A 15,480-nucleotide genomic window follows, 5' to 3' on the forward strand; every position below is an offset into this window, starting at 1 on the left:
CATCCCTTGTGCCATTTTTTTAAATCACGGAAGTCGTCGCATGGCATGGGCCCCCTCCCCGGGAATCTCTGTGTCTGCCGGCACCCCATGCACTAGGGCCATCATATACATTTAAAGGAGAGGGGGCATGTGGACTCTCTACTTTAGCCTAAAAAGGCCTTGTGTACCCCATTCCAGGGGTCGACATACATATTGAAAGGGGAACGCACCCCACTTAGCCTATAATCGCCCCGGGACCCCTTCCCCGGGCCAGCTCCAATTATGTGTTCCGGGGAGCCCACTCCAGAAATGCAGTATCCATGCCTGCACATGATGGGAGCTGCAAAAATGTTGCACCGGGTGGGAGCACACTTTTTATTTTCCTGTCGATGCTCTGGAGGCATGGACACATAGATTGATCCCATCCAGCAGAGCATGGAAAATACCTGCACTCACCGGGCAGGAGGAATGCCAGCTTCTGCTGCACCCAGGAATGGTGAAATGTTGAGAGCAGGGTGGGGGCAGTATTGGGTCTGAGAGACCGTAAAGCCTCATGAATGGGATCCGGGTGTCCCCTGCCCTTAAAAAAACATACATGCTGTTGGGATGGGCTTGTAAAGGTTTGGGAAGAGGGGCCGCATGCTCCCTCCCAATATTATTTAAATTACAAAAAATAATTGTCGACTCTTACCAGCACATATAATGGCAACTGAGAGGGGAGCTGGTGGAGCAGCAAGAGAAGCTCATTTATTATTCATTGCTCCTAGAAAGGAGCACCCCATAATGCCCTGGGGCATTCTAGCTTAATGTATTTTCATGCTTGTGGTGCCTTTAAAAGAGGCAGGGGCATCACCAATCTTTTTTTAGAGTTATGGGGGGTGGAGCTGCAGCAAGTGCAGCAGCCGCCCAGCACATTTTATGAAACAAACAGTAAGTTTCCTGGGTCATTAAATCCATGATCCCTGGAGAGCTTACCATATAGCACTCCTCGCTGGAGCTCTATGCTCTTCAGTTGGAGTGCAGAGCCTCCTTATTATAACCAGTTTGATGGCTGCACTTTGTAGTTTGGAAAATGTTTAAAAAAATACTCAGAGACATGTTGTTGTTGTTTTTTTTATTAATGGAGCTTTAATACATTTTTATTATAATCCCTTTTTTTAAACTTTGAACTCTATGATTTGATTAAATTATCATTTCATTAGAGTTATTGGTCATTTTCTGAAAAAGGCAATGCATGGCTTTATATAAGGTAATATTCTGACCCCTTCATACAAGCAATAGACCCACATTTTATATTTTGGTGTTCTGAGCCTTTGAGAAAGCCAATAGCTCTGAGTTACTTTTAAATGACATCCCTGATATTTAGCCATTTGTACATGCTGGAGTTAGGATGTCAGGCCCTGTGCCCAAACCCCCAACTGTGCATGGCTAGAAGCAGAGTTTGGGCCCAGGACCTGGCCATCTACCAACTGCACGTTCATGTTATGGCAGGTTGTTAAAGGCCCTGTTGTGAACCTCACACTACACACAGCCCATGACGGTGGGTGGGGTGAGGATGGCAGCCTGGCTTTGGCATGGGGTTGGCGTTACGTTTGATAAAAAAAAATGGTATTATACGTTTAAAAAAAACTAGAAATTTGCTGAAAAAACAACGGTTAAAGTGATGTTATAGTAATATATGGTAATACTATCTTACTTGCCATTGCAAAAACCTTAGAAATTCAGTTGAAATACCAAACATTAAAGGGACACCATAGTTAGGTGAACATGTTTAGTAAACCATACAATTTCCAAAACCACTTAAATTCACCAGCTATAGTTATCTGGTCTAACTATACCTTTTGCCCTGAAGTAACTATAACTCAAAACCCCTTAACCATTATTTTTTCAACCTATATATATCTCTATGTCCATATAGCCAAATACCTGTCTATCTCTCCCTCTCTCTCTTTCTCTCCCTTTTTCTGATTCGGTGTAAATCCGTTCAGTAGTTTTTGAGATATTGATGGGAAAACCAATTTGTATATCTTGAGGTGGGAATCCCTGTGACTGAGTGTATAAGTAGGTGTATGGCTGGGTAATTGACTTAGTGGGTGTTTGAGTATGTGAGTGGGTGTTTGAGTGGCTGTACTGCACAGTAAGTGTCTGTGTGAGTGTCTGTATCTGTGAGTGAGTGTGTGCGTGAATGTTTGTATGGATGTGTGAATGGGTATGTGAGTGGTTGTGTGGATGAGTGAATGGGTGTGTGATTGGCTGTATGGGTGACTGAGTAGCTTTGTTGGTAGCTGTATGGGTGAGTGATTGGCTGTGTGAGTGGCTGTATGGGTCTGTGAGTGGTAGTGTGAGTGGCTGTATGAGTGAGTGAGCGGGTGTGTGTCAATAGTTATTTTGGTCAGTGAATGGGTATGTTATGGGGGTGAGCAAGTGGGTGCATGAGAGGTTGCTTGTATTGTGGTGTGATTTGGTGTGTAAATGGTTATGTGTATGATGACATCAGTGATGTCATTGACCATGTAATGAGTGATGTAATATCTGAGGCCATAAGTGGTGCATTGCGGGAGCGTACGTTCTAGTTTGCTCCCGTAACTATAACTGCTGAATTTCAATGGTTTTGTATGAGTGAAATCTGAGCATATATATTTAGATAGATATGTTTGTTTAATACTGAGTTGTGTTAACCACTCTGTAGTTATGTTTAGGGTTAATAGAGAGAGGCATTTCTCAGATTTTTTTACCATTAGCAACTTTGTGCCTGTTTGCTGAATGTCCACAAAACCTTGTAGATCTATTTCTTCTTCTATATTGGAGGATGATGCAAAGTTTCAGGGTGATTGGCAAAGGGGTGCAAAGATTAAATGGTGGTCCAATACGAATTTGGCCACCAATGCATTTTCCTTAGACTTTTTGTACTGTATGAAGTGAGAAAACGTCTGAAAGGATTTACGGGAAATTGAACAGGATTAGACATTTTAGTGCGCAGATGAATCTTTTGGTTATGACAGGTGAGTACAGTAAGTATTTTTAGGTCTCGCTTGATCCAGCGCATGCGCTGGTCTGGCCTAGACATTTAGTAGCTACTTTTAAAAGTGCTTCTTTGCATGCAGCATGTTCAGCCTGAGGTTTTGTCTCTATGACAACCCTCGATACTGGTCCTGTCTTTTCTCTCCTGACCGTTGATAGGAGAGACATATGCCTCTAGACATATTGATGTCTTTGATAGGCTTACTGTGCTGTTTACTTCACACCACTTTCTTTGACATGCTGGCTTTCTGCCTCCACGTAGGCTTAGTCGGCAGCGATTTGTCCTTCCTGGTCACACCCCTTTAGTGACACTGATGACGAGTCCCGCATTCGTCAACGCCGGCGATTTGTTTTCAGGCTTTATTAACACCGACCATTCCAAACAGGACTATCATCGGGGTCAGGTAATGAGAGGGAGCACGCAGGTCCTGAATGGGTGCCCCAGCGTAATGGGCGTGAGTACAACCATCACCAGCTAAGTACAACTTTATGTTATTACTTACTTGTGACACATCCCTGGTATTATATTTTCCAGGGTGTGGCGAATCGCTACCACCCCCCTCCCGTGACCCCTATTGCTTTACTTAATTGTACCTTTTGTAAGAATTTTAATTTCCTTGCTTTTGCAGCCCTTTTCTTTCCCATTAGCACTATTTATTGTGTTTGACCGTTTTTATGACCCATAGTCCACTTGCTACGCAGTAATTTAATTTTAAAGGGGTATTGAGACACCTTGTGCCCGATATTTGCTTGGACTATCACGCCATGTAGGTGAGACAGGGGACGGCTGTCCTTTGTCTTGGTTCACGAGGATTCTGCTGATAGTACTGTATGCGCACGAGCTCACAACTAGTGGCACTCATGTCCTTGTTACTGTTACAAGTGCACCTCGAAGAGCACTCCAGCATGATTATTTGAAAGATGACAACTAATAGGAGCATATTTAAAAAATTGTTGTCTCTCTTTGTTTTTATGTTTGTTTGCCCTTTTTCAAACCAGGATACATTTGGTTCCTCTCTAACTCTGAAGGAATCTATACTCGGTGTTTTTGAGATTTATAACACTAATATCCCCAGGTCAGGGAGGGCCTTAGCACACCCATACCACCGAGGTTCACCACTACACTTCTTGGTCCTGATGAAAGCCTGAATAAATGCTCACACATAGGCAGAAACATGTTGACCAACCCCCCGGGATAAAACTGGACTTTTAATTTAGTTGTTTATCCTACACTTTGTTTTTACCCATGTCTGATTGGCAAAACTAATAAAATACTTCTTTTTGACACAATCTGGACATTTTTAACTCACTAAATTCACCCTTCACCAATCACTTAACCAGCTCCGCAGTAAACTGGCGTTGCAGCACACTAGGGTGGCATTCAGCCACTCCTGGTGGGGCCCGATGATAAAGCATGTCACCAACTAGGTTGGTGAGTGAGGGCCTTCTGAAAAACCTGAAATTGGTACTCTTCACAGGAAAACTCATAACTGTGAATGATAACTACATGCTTGCTCTTCTTTCTTCTTTTTGAAAAAAACACTCCTATGTTGATTTTCTGATTTATCTCAAGGGGAGTAGGAGTGTGTATCTCTTTCCCTTCCTCTCCTGTTGATATTAGTCTACTTTGCCAGCCATCAGCTTGCTATTAAGCGCACAAGAGCGCGCGCGACATGCACAGCTTCCATTTGGTTAATTTGATTGCGCGCGTGAATGTCCTCCCCTACCCCCCCCCGTCTCCTACTCTCTCCTCGTCAGCTGCGTCCGCTCGGCGTAACTCTTACGGCCGCACGGCCAATGCTTGTTGTTTTCATTTCCCCTTCTGATAAAACCGTTTATATAATCTGCAAACCAATGGTGTGGTCTTCTCGTTTATCTATCGGGGGCACTATTGTTTTATTGTTGTGCTGTTGGACTGTTCAAAACCTCGGAGTTCATTGCAGTGCCCGAGGGGAACATTACCATTTCTAAGATTAATCCTGGAAATGTGTGTGTTACTTTTGTGCTAGGTTTAGTCTCCATGTTCAGTAGTTGCTCCTCTCACAAATCCCGGCCCTCTCACTGTGTGGCCGTAATAACGCTAGTGCTTGCTGCCAGGGTCTTTGAAGCACTCACTCCCCTCAGGATTTGCTGTCAGTGCCCTCGGGGTCAGCTCATGTCTCCAGGTTTGACACATGGAAACCTGACGTGCCTACTCTTGTCTATAGGTGCCTCTGCCTTTCAGCAAAGAGGCAGCTGTTCATGAAATGAGCCACTTTGAATGCTTCTGTCCTCTGTTGCAATCAATGTTTAGGAAGCCTGCTCTCCCACAAGCGAGTCAGCGTGGTCCTATTCCACTGGAGCTGCCCTATCCAGCTCTGCTGACGCTGTAACCTGCATAAAAACAGTCCATGGACATATTTTTTCAACCTCTACCAGGCCCAGAGGGCAGCGCGCAGTAAAATCTTTAGCCTTGGCAGCTGTTGATTAACCAAAACGCACGTTTCGTCCCCCGTGACATTCCAGAGGGGATAGTGCCTCCGGCTTTCCGGGGGCTGGCTGTTGGTTGGAATGTGCAGTTCGTAGTCTGCATGCATGTCGGAATAGTGCCGACTGCAAGGTCTTCTGAACATCCGCCACCACCCCTGACCTCTTGCTTCATATCCTCAACTCTAGGTGCCCGGAGGCATATGTGAGGGGGCAAGTAGGAAAGGCACGTGGTAGAGGGTGAATCTTCAAATCTGTGCACACGCCTTTCATGTTAAGCTCTGCTCATGGCCCGTTACTGTGTGCCATTGCCTTTGTCTTGTTTACAACCAGTACAAATAATGCCAGCACTGAATGTCAGATTCAAGGGTTTTTGTGTGTTTGAAAGGACCAGTGGCTGCGTGACTTTGTGTGTCTCCCACACATTATGATCTCCTTTGTGTATCCTTGGTGCGGCCTTTGTGGATTTTTCAGCATTGTATTTGCACAACCTGCCCCTCTCCCCAAATCATTCCTGGTTGGGTGGGAAAGATATCCATCCAAATCCCCTTTGAAGGCCCTCCGTTTTCTTGTCAGAGGGACTCTCCCCCATCTTTTCTTCCTGTGCTAATTTCAGAAAGGCAGCATGGTCAGTGACGGCTACCGCCCCCTCCCAATGAACCCTTACCAACCCGAACACAGACATGAAACATAATTGTCTTTGGAAGGCGGGGGATCCGAAGACCCCCCGGCCATATTTATTAAGATATAAAACAATAAAATTGTAATATAAAATATCAACATTTCCTATGCAAAATAACAGGATATTAGATACAATATTTTCAACAGGTATGAGAGGCTAACCTTAACAAACTTCTAATACAGATTGTTTCCTAACCGAATCTAACATCCTCATCTTCATTTTGCATACTAACATTTCTGGCCATATGGCAAGGTCGCTAACCGGTGTCAGGTCCCACTAGCTGCGCCTCCCCGTAGGTGCGCATGCGCAGCCGAGCCCGTTAATTACTCGGTCCACGCCGTGAACTCCATTTACCCACTAAAGGAGGGCCCTTACTCTGCGCCATTCGCTGACGTCATGAGTACGCGCGGAGTGGCTACCGGCCTATGGGAAGCGTGACTCACCCACCCGCGCCCCTTTGAAGCACCAGTTGACCCTGCCCCTGAAGTTCTAGGAGAGGCCATTGGCCCCTCCCCCCCCCCCCCGGGCGGGCACCTCCGAGGATGATGCCGCCCCCCCCAGACCTTAAAATAGTTGCTCACCGGTCATGACCTTACCACATGTCCACACCTAATAAATACGACGACCAGTGGAAAAAGAACTAAAGGACAGCTACACTACCTAAATCACCATGTCATGCCAATATTGTCGAACTACTAAGGGAAAAAGGGCCTAAGCAAAATTGTAACCAGACAGTATACATCAACACCACTTAGTAAACTGGGAAAAAGGCCTAAAGAAAACTTACACAAGATATTTACACCATAAACCGGTATCAAATAATGCAAAACAACTTTTAATTCCAGGGATGGTGGGTGGGGAAAAATCAGGCAGCCCCGAGCGTGGGGCACGACCAGTGTGGGGGAGCGTCCGGGCAACAAGGGCCATCGGAGCGCTCCCCCGCCTTTATTCCAGGGGCGCAGGGAGGGGGCAACATGCCCCCTCCACCCACCCCTTCAGCAGCCCGCCCCCCCCTGACCCGGAAGTCTTACTTCGCCTTCCGGGTCACGGTCGGGTGCCAGCCAATCGGTGGTGGGGCGCACACCCCCACATCATCACTGGACGCCGGGGGGTTACGCACCACCACCGGGAAGCAGGAGGAGGGGAGGGTCGCCGCACCGCCATGCGGGCGGGGGGCCAAGGGCCCCCCCTTTTCACATGGTCAGTGATGGCTACCGCCCCCTCCCAATGAACCCTTACCAACCCGAACACAGACATGAAACATAATTGTCTTTGGAAGGCGGGGGATCCGAAGACCCCCCGGCCGTATTTGTTAAGATATAAAACAATAAAATTGTAATATAAAATATCAACATTTCCTATGCAAAATAACAGGATATTAGATACAATATTTTCAACAGGTATGAGAGGCTAACCTTAACAAACTTCTAATACAGATTGTTTCCTAACCGAATCTAACATCCTCATCTTCATTTTGCATACTAACATTTCTGGCCATATGGCAAGGTCGCTAACCGGTGTCAGGTCCCACTAGCTGCGCCTCCCCGTAGGTGCGCATGCGCAGCCGAGCCCGTTAATTACTCGGTCCACGCCGTGAACTCCATTTACCCACTAAAGGAGGGCCCTTACTCTGCGCCATTCGCTGACGTCATGAGTACGCGCGGGGTGGCTACCGGCCTATGGGAAGCGTGATTCACCCATCCGCGCCCCTTTGAAGCACCAGTTGACCCTGCCCCTGAAGTTCTAGGAGGGGCCATTGGCCCCTCCCCCCCCTGGGCGGGCACCTCCGAGGATGATGCCGCCCCCCCAGACCTTAAAATAGTTGCTCACCGGTCATGACCTTACCGCCACAGGCCAGCATTGTTACCCGACGATCTGGCCTCCCCCCCTCCTACTCTAGAAAGGTCATACTCCCCTTACAAAACCTTCTAACCATGCTAGTATATTCTTGACCCACAGGACATTACCTGCCTCTGTCAAATGTACCCCATCCCTCAGGTAGAAATGTTCCCCCCAAATACACCCATGAGGGATCGTCTGCAACCGGGGGGCTCGAAACAATTTGTCCAGTTGCGTGTTGATCCTCTTTACCGATTGATTCAACACCTTAAACGAGTCCCCCCTCGCCACTGCCACCGAGGTATAAGTTGAGACCAAACTACTGTGCAACCCGGGCATGTCTTGGCCACCCACTCGCAGTGGAGATGATTTCCTCGATAAGGATTAAGCATGGGCGGATCTAGCGGATCTCGCGTACGCGAACTTGCGGATTTACGGATTCGCAATCCGCGAAGATCCGCGAACTCTAGCGGATTTGCGGATTTTCCCGTTTTTTGTGTTGGCGCGCGTTCGCGCCGATTTTGGGACAAGTTCGCAATTGCGAACTTACTTTTCGGCTCGCAACGGCCGCGACTATGTTGTTTCAACGTCTGGTTTATCATCACAGGTTCACAGCACCCTCTGTTTCACCACTGCCACCCTCTGGGACACCCATGCCACCCTCTGGTACATCCTCACTGCCACCCATTAGGTTTATTTATCACTGTAGATTATGGTGGTTGAAAAAAGCAAGCACACCTGCCCTTCTTCAACTGCCATCAATTAATTTGTTACAAAGGTCCTAGCTTTTTTAAGATATCTAGAGGATTGATTTCCACAGGCTAAAAATAAAGGCTGTGTTTTTTCTTCAGTGTCCAGCCGGACCTAGAAGTATTTATTTCCAAAATAGTAAGAATAGGTAGAATAAAGCGAAAACAATTCGCACATTAATAACTGGGCACAAGCCTGTACCAAGTCAAAGGAAAACAATACAAAGAAAAAGACAAAGAATTCACAGGCAAACAAGGAGAACAGGGTGGCTTATAATACAATGCAAGAAATTCTTGAATAAGCACAAACCCACAGTAACTGCCGAGAAAGTTAAAAATCATACAACAAGCAGTACTGCAAAACAGTCGACGAACGTTTCGATCCCTATCTCCAATAATACAGTGGGATCATCTTCAGGACTAGAGTTTGACTTTGCCTGATTTGTCAAGTGAGCCTGTAGGGTATAAACAGGAAGAGAAAGAAAAAGAAAAGTTTCTGTACCAATTATTTACAGAATGAGTGCTAAAAGGCTAAAGTGCTCGTCAACAACCGGTTTTGTCATGCAAGATGCAACATGTGCACATGCAGTTGTATCCAAAGGGCACGGATCGCACTGTGCTCGTGTTTGGGGTGCGAGAAAAGGCTTACCGCGTTCATTTTGTGGCATTGGTGCTTAGTGGCGGGGAATATAGTGTTGGGTGAAGAGTTATCGTAGTGATTGATGCCTGGGGTGAGTTAAGGGACCCAGTATGAATGGGTAATTACCACGAGCTGTGCTAGATGGGCCAGTCGTGGCTGAACAAGGCTTCAATGTCAAACAGTTCCGGTTTAAAGTTGATGCCTGTGTGGAGTTATTAAGGTCAATATTAGCGTATGGTAGATAAGTAGCATTTAGAAAATTCGAATTGAAAACCCATAATTACCGGGTGACGATTCAGAGGAATCGAAATGAAGATAAGGCCTGCCAAAAACAGGTCGAGTTGATTGTGACCTAGAAGGGAGGCATTATAATCTAGAGTTACAATTATTACAGTGGTGTCAAGGTGGTGACTCAAGTGCAGTGAGCAAAAACCAAACATTACCGATGGAGCCTAGTATTGAGCGTGGGCTCGATGCGGGACTTCAGTTTGGAAGTAGTAGCCTGTGAACAAAGGGACATTGGTTGATGGTGGGGAGTGTGGGGCAAGAAGCAACAGTTGGTGATTTGTGCAGGCAAAAATTTACCGTGACCGGGGGTCTGTTCCACATATTATCGAGCGCCTTATGTGGAACAGACCCCCGGTCACGGTAAATTTTTGCCTGCACAAATCACCAACTGTTGCTTCTTGCCCCACACTCCCCACCATCAACCAATGTCCCTTTGTTCACAGGCTACTACTTCCAAACTGAAGTCCCGCATCGAGCCCACGCTCAATACTAGGCTCCATCGGTAATGTTTGGTTTTTGCTCACTGCACTTGAGTCACCACCTTGACACCACTGTAATAATTGTAACTCTAGATTATAATGCCTCCCTTCTAGGTCACAATCAACTCGACCTGTTTTTGGCAGGCCTTATCTTCATTTCGATTCCTCTGAATCATCACCCGGTAATTATGGGTTTTCAATTCGAATTTTCTAAATGCTACTTATCTACCATACGCTAATATTGACCTTAATAACTCCACACAGGCATCAACTTTAAACCGGAACTGTTTGACATTGAAGCCTTGTTCAGCCACGACTGGCCCATCTAGCACAGCTCGTGGTAATTACCCATTCATACTGGGTCCCTTAACTCACCCCAGGCATCAATCACTACGATAACTCTTCACCCAACACTATATTCCCCGCCACTAAGCACCAATGCCACAAAATGAACGCGGTAAGCCTTTTCTCGCACCCCAAACACGAGCACAGTGCGATCCGTGCCCTTTGGATACAACTGCATGTGCACATGTTGCATCTTGCATGACAAAACCGGTTGTTGACGAGCACTTTAGCCTTTTAGCACTCATTCTGTAAATAATTGGTACAGAAACTTTTCTTTTTCTTTCTCTTCCTGTTTATACCCTACAGGCTCACTTGACAAATCAGGCAAAGTCAAACTCTAGTCCTGAAGATGATCCCACTGTATTATTGGAGATAGGGATCGAAACGTTCGTCGACTGTTTTGCAGTACTGCTTGTTGTATGATTTTTAACTTTCTCGGCAGTTACTGTGGGTTTGTGCTTATTCAAGAATTTCTTGCATTGTATTATAAGCCACCCTGTTCTCCTTGTTTGCCTGTGAATTCTTTGTCTTTTTCTTTGTATTGTTTTCCTTTGACTTGGTACAGGCTTGTGCACAGTTATTAATGTGCGAATTGTTTTCGCTTTATTCTACCTATTCTTACTATTTTGGAAATAAATACTTCTAGGTCCGGCTGGACACTGAAGAAAAAACACAGCCTTTATTTTTAGCCTGTGGAAATCAATCCTCTAGATATCTTAAAAAAGCTAGGACCTTTGTAACATAAAAATAAGCAGCTTAACCCATGGTCCTTGGCCATTATTTTGGGTTCCCTTGTATACTAAACCATCAATTAATTTGTGTTTCATTAATGTGTCAGTTATTTAGAAAGTTCCAGTCTGGCTGGCACCTGCTTCCTTCCTTATCTGTAATTTGCTTTTTGTTGCAGTGAAATTTTTTTTCACAGGACCTTTATGGTCTACTTGTAGCTATTCTATGAGCCTGCTGTTTGGGTCATAGCAGGGTCATAGAATAGTTGCAAACTTTGGAGGGGCCCATCAGGAAGCACTACCTTGAATGTTACTAATGTTAAGTTTGAACTTTTGCACCTGCTCATTGCTTTCAGTTTAGCTAAAATCGTTTTTTTCTGCAATTTCGCGCGTTTTTTGGGGCGCGAATCCGTGCGTGATCGATTTCGGAAGCCGCGAATACGTGCGAATACAAAATTGTTTTTTTTGCGACGTGTATGTTCGCGTGATCTTGCGCGTGTTCGCGAGGCGCTTCTAGCTATACGTTTGCCAAGTTACCCTATCGGTCGTACACGGGCGCGGCCATCTTGTTGGCGTGACGTAATTCCGTTTCCGCCCGCTATGTGTAATCTCGCAAAGTGTGCTGCTCGCTAGTACAATTTCGCGCGTACTCGCAAGGAAAATCTCGCGCGAACTTACCCACGCGGTCGTGAACGGGCGCGGCCATCTTGTTTCTCATTCATTGCTATGGTTCTGGGCATGCTTTCTCTATCCTCTCTCAATCTCTGCCATCCTTTGCTTGTTTGAAGTTTTTTTGATCTAATTTTACTTATTATCTATCCCTCTATTTTTCTAGCTCTATATTTTTGTGTTTTCTGCAGCTTTTAGTTACTTTTAAACTACTTTTTTAAACTCTTTTCTTTTCTTCTTCACTATTCTATTTCTTGTTTATCATTTAACTCTATTTCTGCCCAGACCATGGTAAAGGGAGCCGGGAAGCACCCTGAGAAGGGGAAGGGTCCCGCACCCCGTGCCCGGCTCCCGTGCGGGCGTTTAAGGGGGGAGCAAGTGGTCCCGAGGGAGATCTTCAGCGCGGAGGAAGTGGCGGCACTGATCTTCCATGTCCAGCGCCGCCTCCCCAAGACGATCCTGGGAGGCGGCAAGATCGCGACCGGCTATGGCATCCGGGAGCGTCGCAAGCGGTGGGAGAAGGTGTGCCGGGCCATGTACAAGATCTCTGGGGTCCGGCGCACATATAACCAGGCCACCCACCGCTGGACCGATGTCATGGACCGGGAGCGGGACTTGCTGGACGCGCTCGGCGTAGAGGTCCCCGGGCTTGGTGAGTAGTAGTAGTAGTACATTTACTACTCTGTTTTATCCTGCTCTGTTATTTGCAAATCTTTGTTCTTTACCAAGAGCAATAATGCTGCCGATTACATTGAGGTAAATTATATTTCAAAATCTTCTATGCATTTCAGGTGCACTGCTCTCCTTCTCAGTAGCCTTGCTTGCTACTATGCTTCTTTGTTTTGTATGTTGTGTTCAGAAGCATTTCATTGGCCTGAGAAATTATGTATGAGTGTAGTGTAAAGAAAAGAACTGCGTACTGCTAGACAGTAAGGGTCATATTTTCAATTACCGGCGCATCCCTGCAAAGTAGCAGGGATGCGGCAGTAATTGTGTGCCATGCCACCACCACCCATTGGCCCAAAACGTCACAGAAGCCTTACGCATCTGTGCCGTAAAGGCAGCGCATTGCTGGAGTTGCGTGCCAACGATGGCGCAGCTCCAGCAATGCTCTGGGGTACCCTATCTCCCCAATGCTGCATCAAGCCGTACGTCGGCTTCAAGCGCGCAGGGTTTGAGTCATGCATCATTGTCCTAAAAGTGACTGATTGACATCTTGTAGATTTCCCTCAGCCACTTTTAGGATTCGTTCCTGCGCAGGTACGCCCTCCCTTGCGCCGGAACGCCCCCTGATGGCGCAGGGCTTTACAACGTGATGCATCGCCCATATGGCCATATGTGTTTTTTTTTAATATATACGCCGCACCAACACCATGGCGAGTCTTTTGTTCTGCCGCTGCGTCAGAAAAGGCACGCAACAATGGAGGAAAATGAGCCGCAACTTCCGCAAGGGACTTCTATCAGCCCCAACAGACTGAAGTCCAGTCCTTCCTTTAGACACATGGCTATAAGAAGAAATAGTGGCGGTGGTGGCGGGTGGATTGATAGTTTGAGTATTCACTGATCTGCAAGCAGGATGGACTTTGTCTGTCACGTGTTGCGCACTGCTGCCTGCAGTGCCAGGCCTAGGCAAACCTCTTTAGTAGTCTGTTTATTGAGTTACATAGGAACTTTCCAAGTCAACGTTCCGCAAATCAGGCAATACGAATAACGTAGTATACCACATGAGATAGATCCCGTGGAATAGTTGTCTATCTATTTCCTATTTTTCCAAAATATGTTGTTATTGTTCTTTTGAAATGTTTGATTTGGTTGAAAAATCTCATCCATGTTTTCTGGTTTTTCTTTCTTTCATGTTGTACATCAGCTCCCCCCAAGGGCAAGAGGACACAGGAGGAGGGTGCTGAGGATGCAGGCCAGGATCGGGCAGGCGAGGGCTCCTTTGCTGGCCCCAGTAAGTTTACATTTTAATAAACAGTACCTATTTTTTCCTAGCGTTCCTCATTCGATTTTTTCTAAATCGTCTTTGATCTTCTTGTAGACTGGATATAAATTCTTATCCTGCCTCGAATATGACTCCCTGTGGTATTACTAGACTATTCTTATTAGTCTGTCTGTGTAGCTAACTAAGATTGGACATTTGGCAATTCCATTGGACTCCCATTATATTCAGCAATACCTCTATGCACTGTCTCCTTACTGACTAGATAGTGTGGCAGAGTCATTCAGCTCCCGAAGTCACCGATTATAAATCCCCAATGATCTCTAGATTATCGTACGCAGGACAAGAGAGTAGTACGGAGTCACAGCACAGTCAAGAAGTGTCAGAGGCACTCATGCTTGCAAAAATTCCAAAACCTTTAGCTCATCCACTCTAGTCTAGAGGAACAAAAACCACAGAGTCTATTTAAGTTTAAAAGCTTTATTAAAAGTAAACACATTTATTAAAATCTACTTTGTCATAAAACTATTTAACTGAAAACGGAAAAGTGGTTAGTGCTGACGATTAATTGGACACATTTCTTGTGGTCGAGCCGAGCTCTCACCTGGTTTGAACTTGATCCTGGTCGTGTTCTTAGGACTCAGGAGTCAAGCTTCTGTCTGTTAGGAGAAAAAGTGGTGCGTGTTAAAAATCAAAAGCAAGCATTCATCAGTTGTGCATAAAAGTGCAGCAAGACAACAGCCTTCCCTGGAAAATGGGACATTTTTACTATGGAGTAGACAGTCACAAATTATTACATTGTATTCTGTTTTTTTTACATTTCTCCTAGACCAAATATTATATAGTAGTGAGTGGTGTATTCTAACATTCTTAAATGTACTTTGTAGGTGTAACATCTGGTGACGGGGCCAGCGCGGAGGTGGCTGTGTTGGACCAGGACTCGGAGGCCTCTGGGGAGGAGGCGGTACAAGAGCCGGCGGACGTTCCTGTGGGGGATCAAACGGTGGTGGCGGAAACAGGTAAGCTATATATTCCTTACTTATTGAGATTGAAGACTGCATAGTGTGCTTTCTGCACGGGTGTATTACAATTACAAATCAACCAGGTAGTAGCCTCCTCGAAATGTACTTCGACTTAGCTGTGAAGTTTTTGGTGAGAAGAATCCCAATAAGTTCTTAGACGAACGTGATGGATGGGATGAACGAAAAGCGAAAGAAGGGTGTAAGTAAGTGGGACGCGAACTTGTATGATGGCTGGCAAAGAAGAACGATATGTGTTTGCTTGGCCCCCGAGGTGGCTAGGAAGGAAAGAATATGGTATGGTGCATGGCTGGGTCAATGATGAAGCAAGGATGGGTGGAAGGACAGCAGCCTGGGTGGGTGAAACAGAAACTGTATGTGTGCGTATACTTTGACTGAATGGATGCCTGGAGCATGGTATTCTCTGACTCTTAGATAGCACATGTGTATCTAGAGAGAGTAGATGGTCGCCAGGTGAAGTAAGTGTTACCTTGAAGAGCATGTACCACCGCACCCGCACGTCCGTTCCAGTGCAGGGAAGGCAAGGAAAAGAAATTGTAAATGTGTCCAATACTACCATGAATAGTAGCAGTACTTTGTATTGCGTTTGCATTCACAGCATATATCTGGTTAT

The 15,480-nt window shown here is 45.9% G+C and overlaps 1 protein-coding gene across 1 annotated transcript in view; it reads left to right on the top strand.

Annotated features, from left to right (window-relative positions):
* The window catches only part of KCNT2 (potassium sodium-activated channel subfamily T member 2), a 1,660,679-nt gene that overhangs the window by 928,857 nt on the left and 716,342 nt on the right, over nt 1–15,480 (top strand). The window lies entirely within an intron of this gene.

This window comes from Lissotriton helveticus, chromosome 1_1 (assembly GCF_964261635.1).
Source record: "Lissotriton helveticus chromosome 1_1, aLisHel1.1, whole genome shotgun sequence".
NCBI lineage: Eukaryota > Metazoa > Chordata > Amphibia > Caudata > Salamandridae > Lissotriton > Lissotriton helveticus.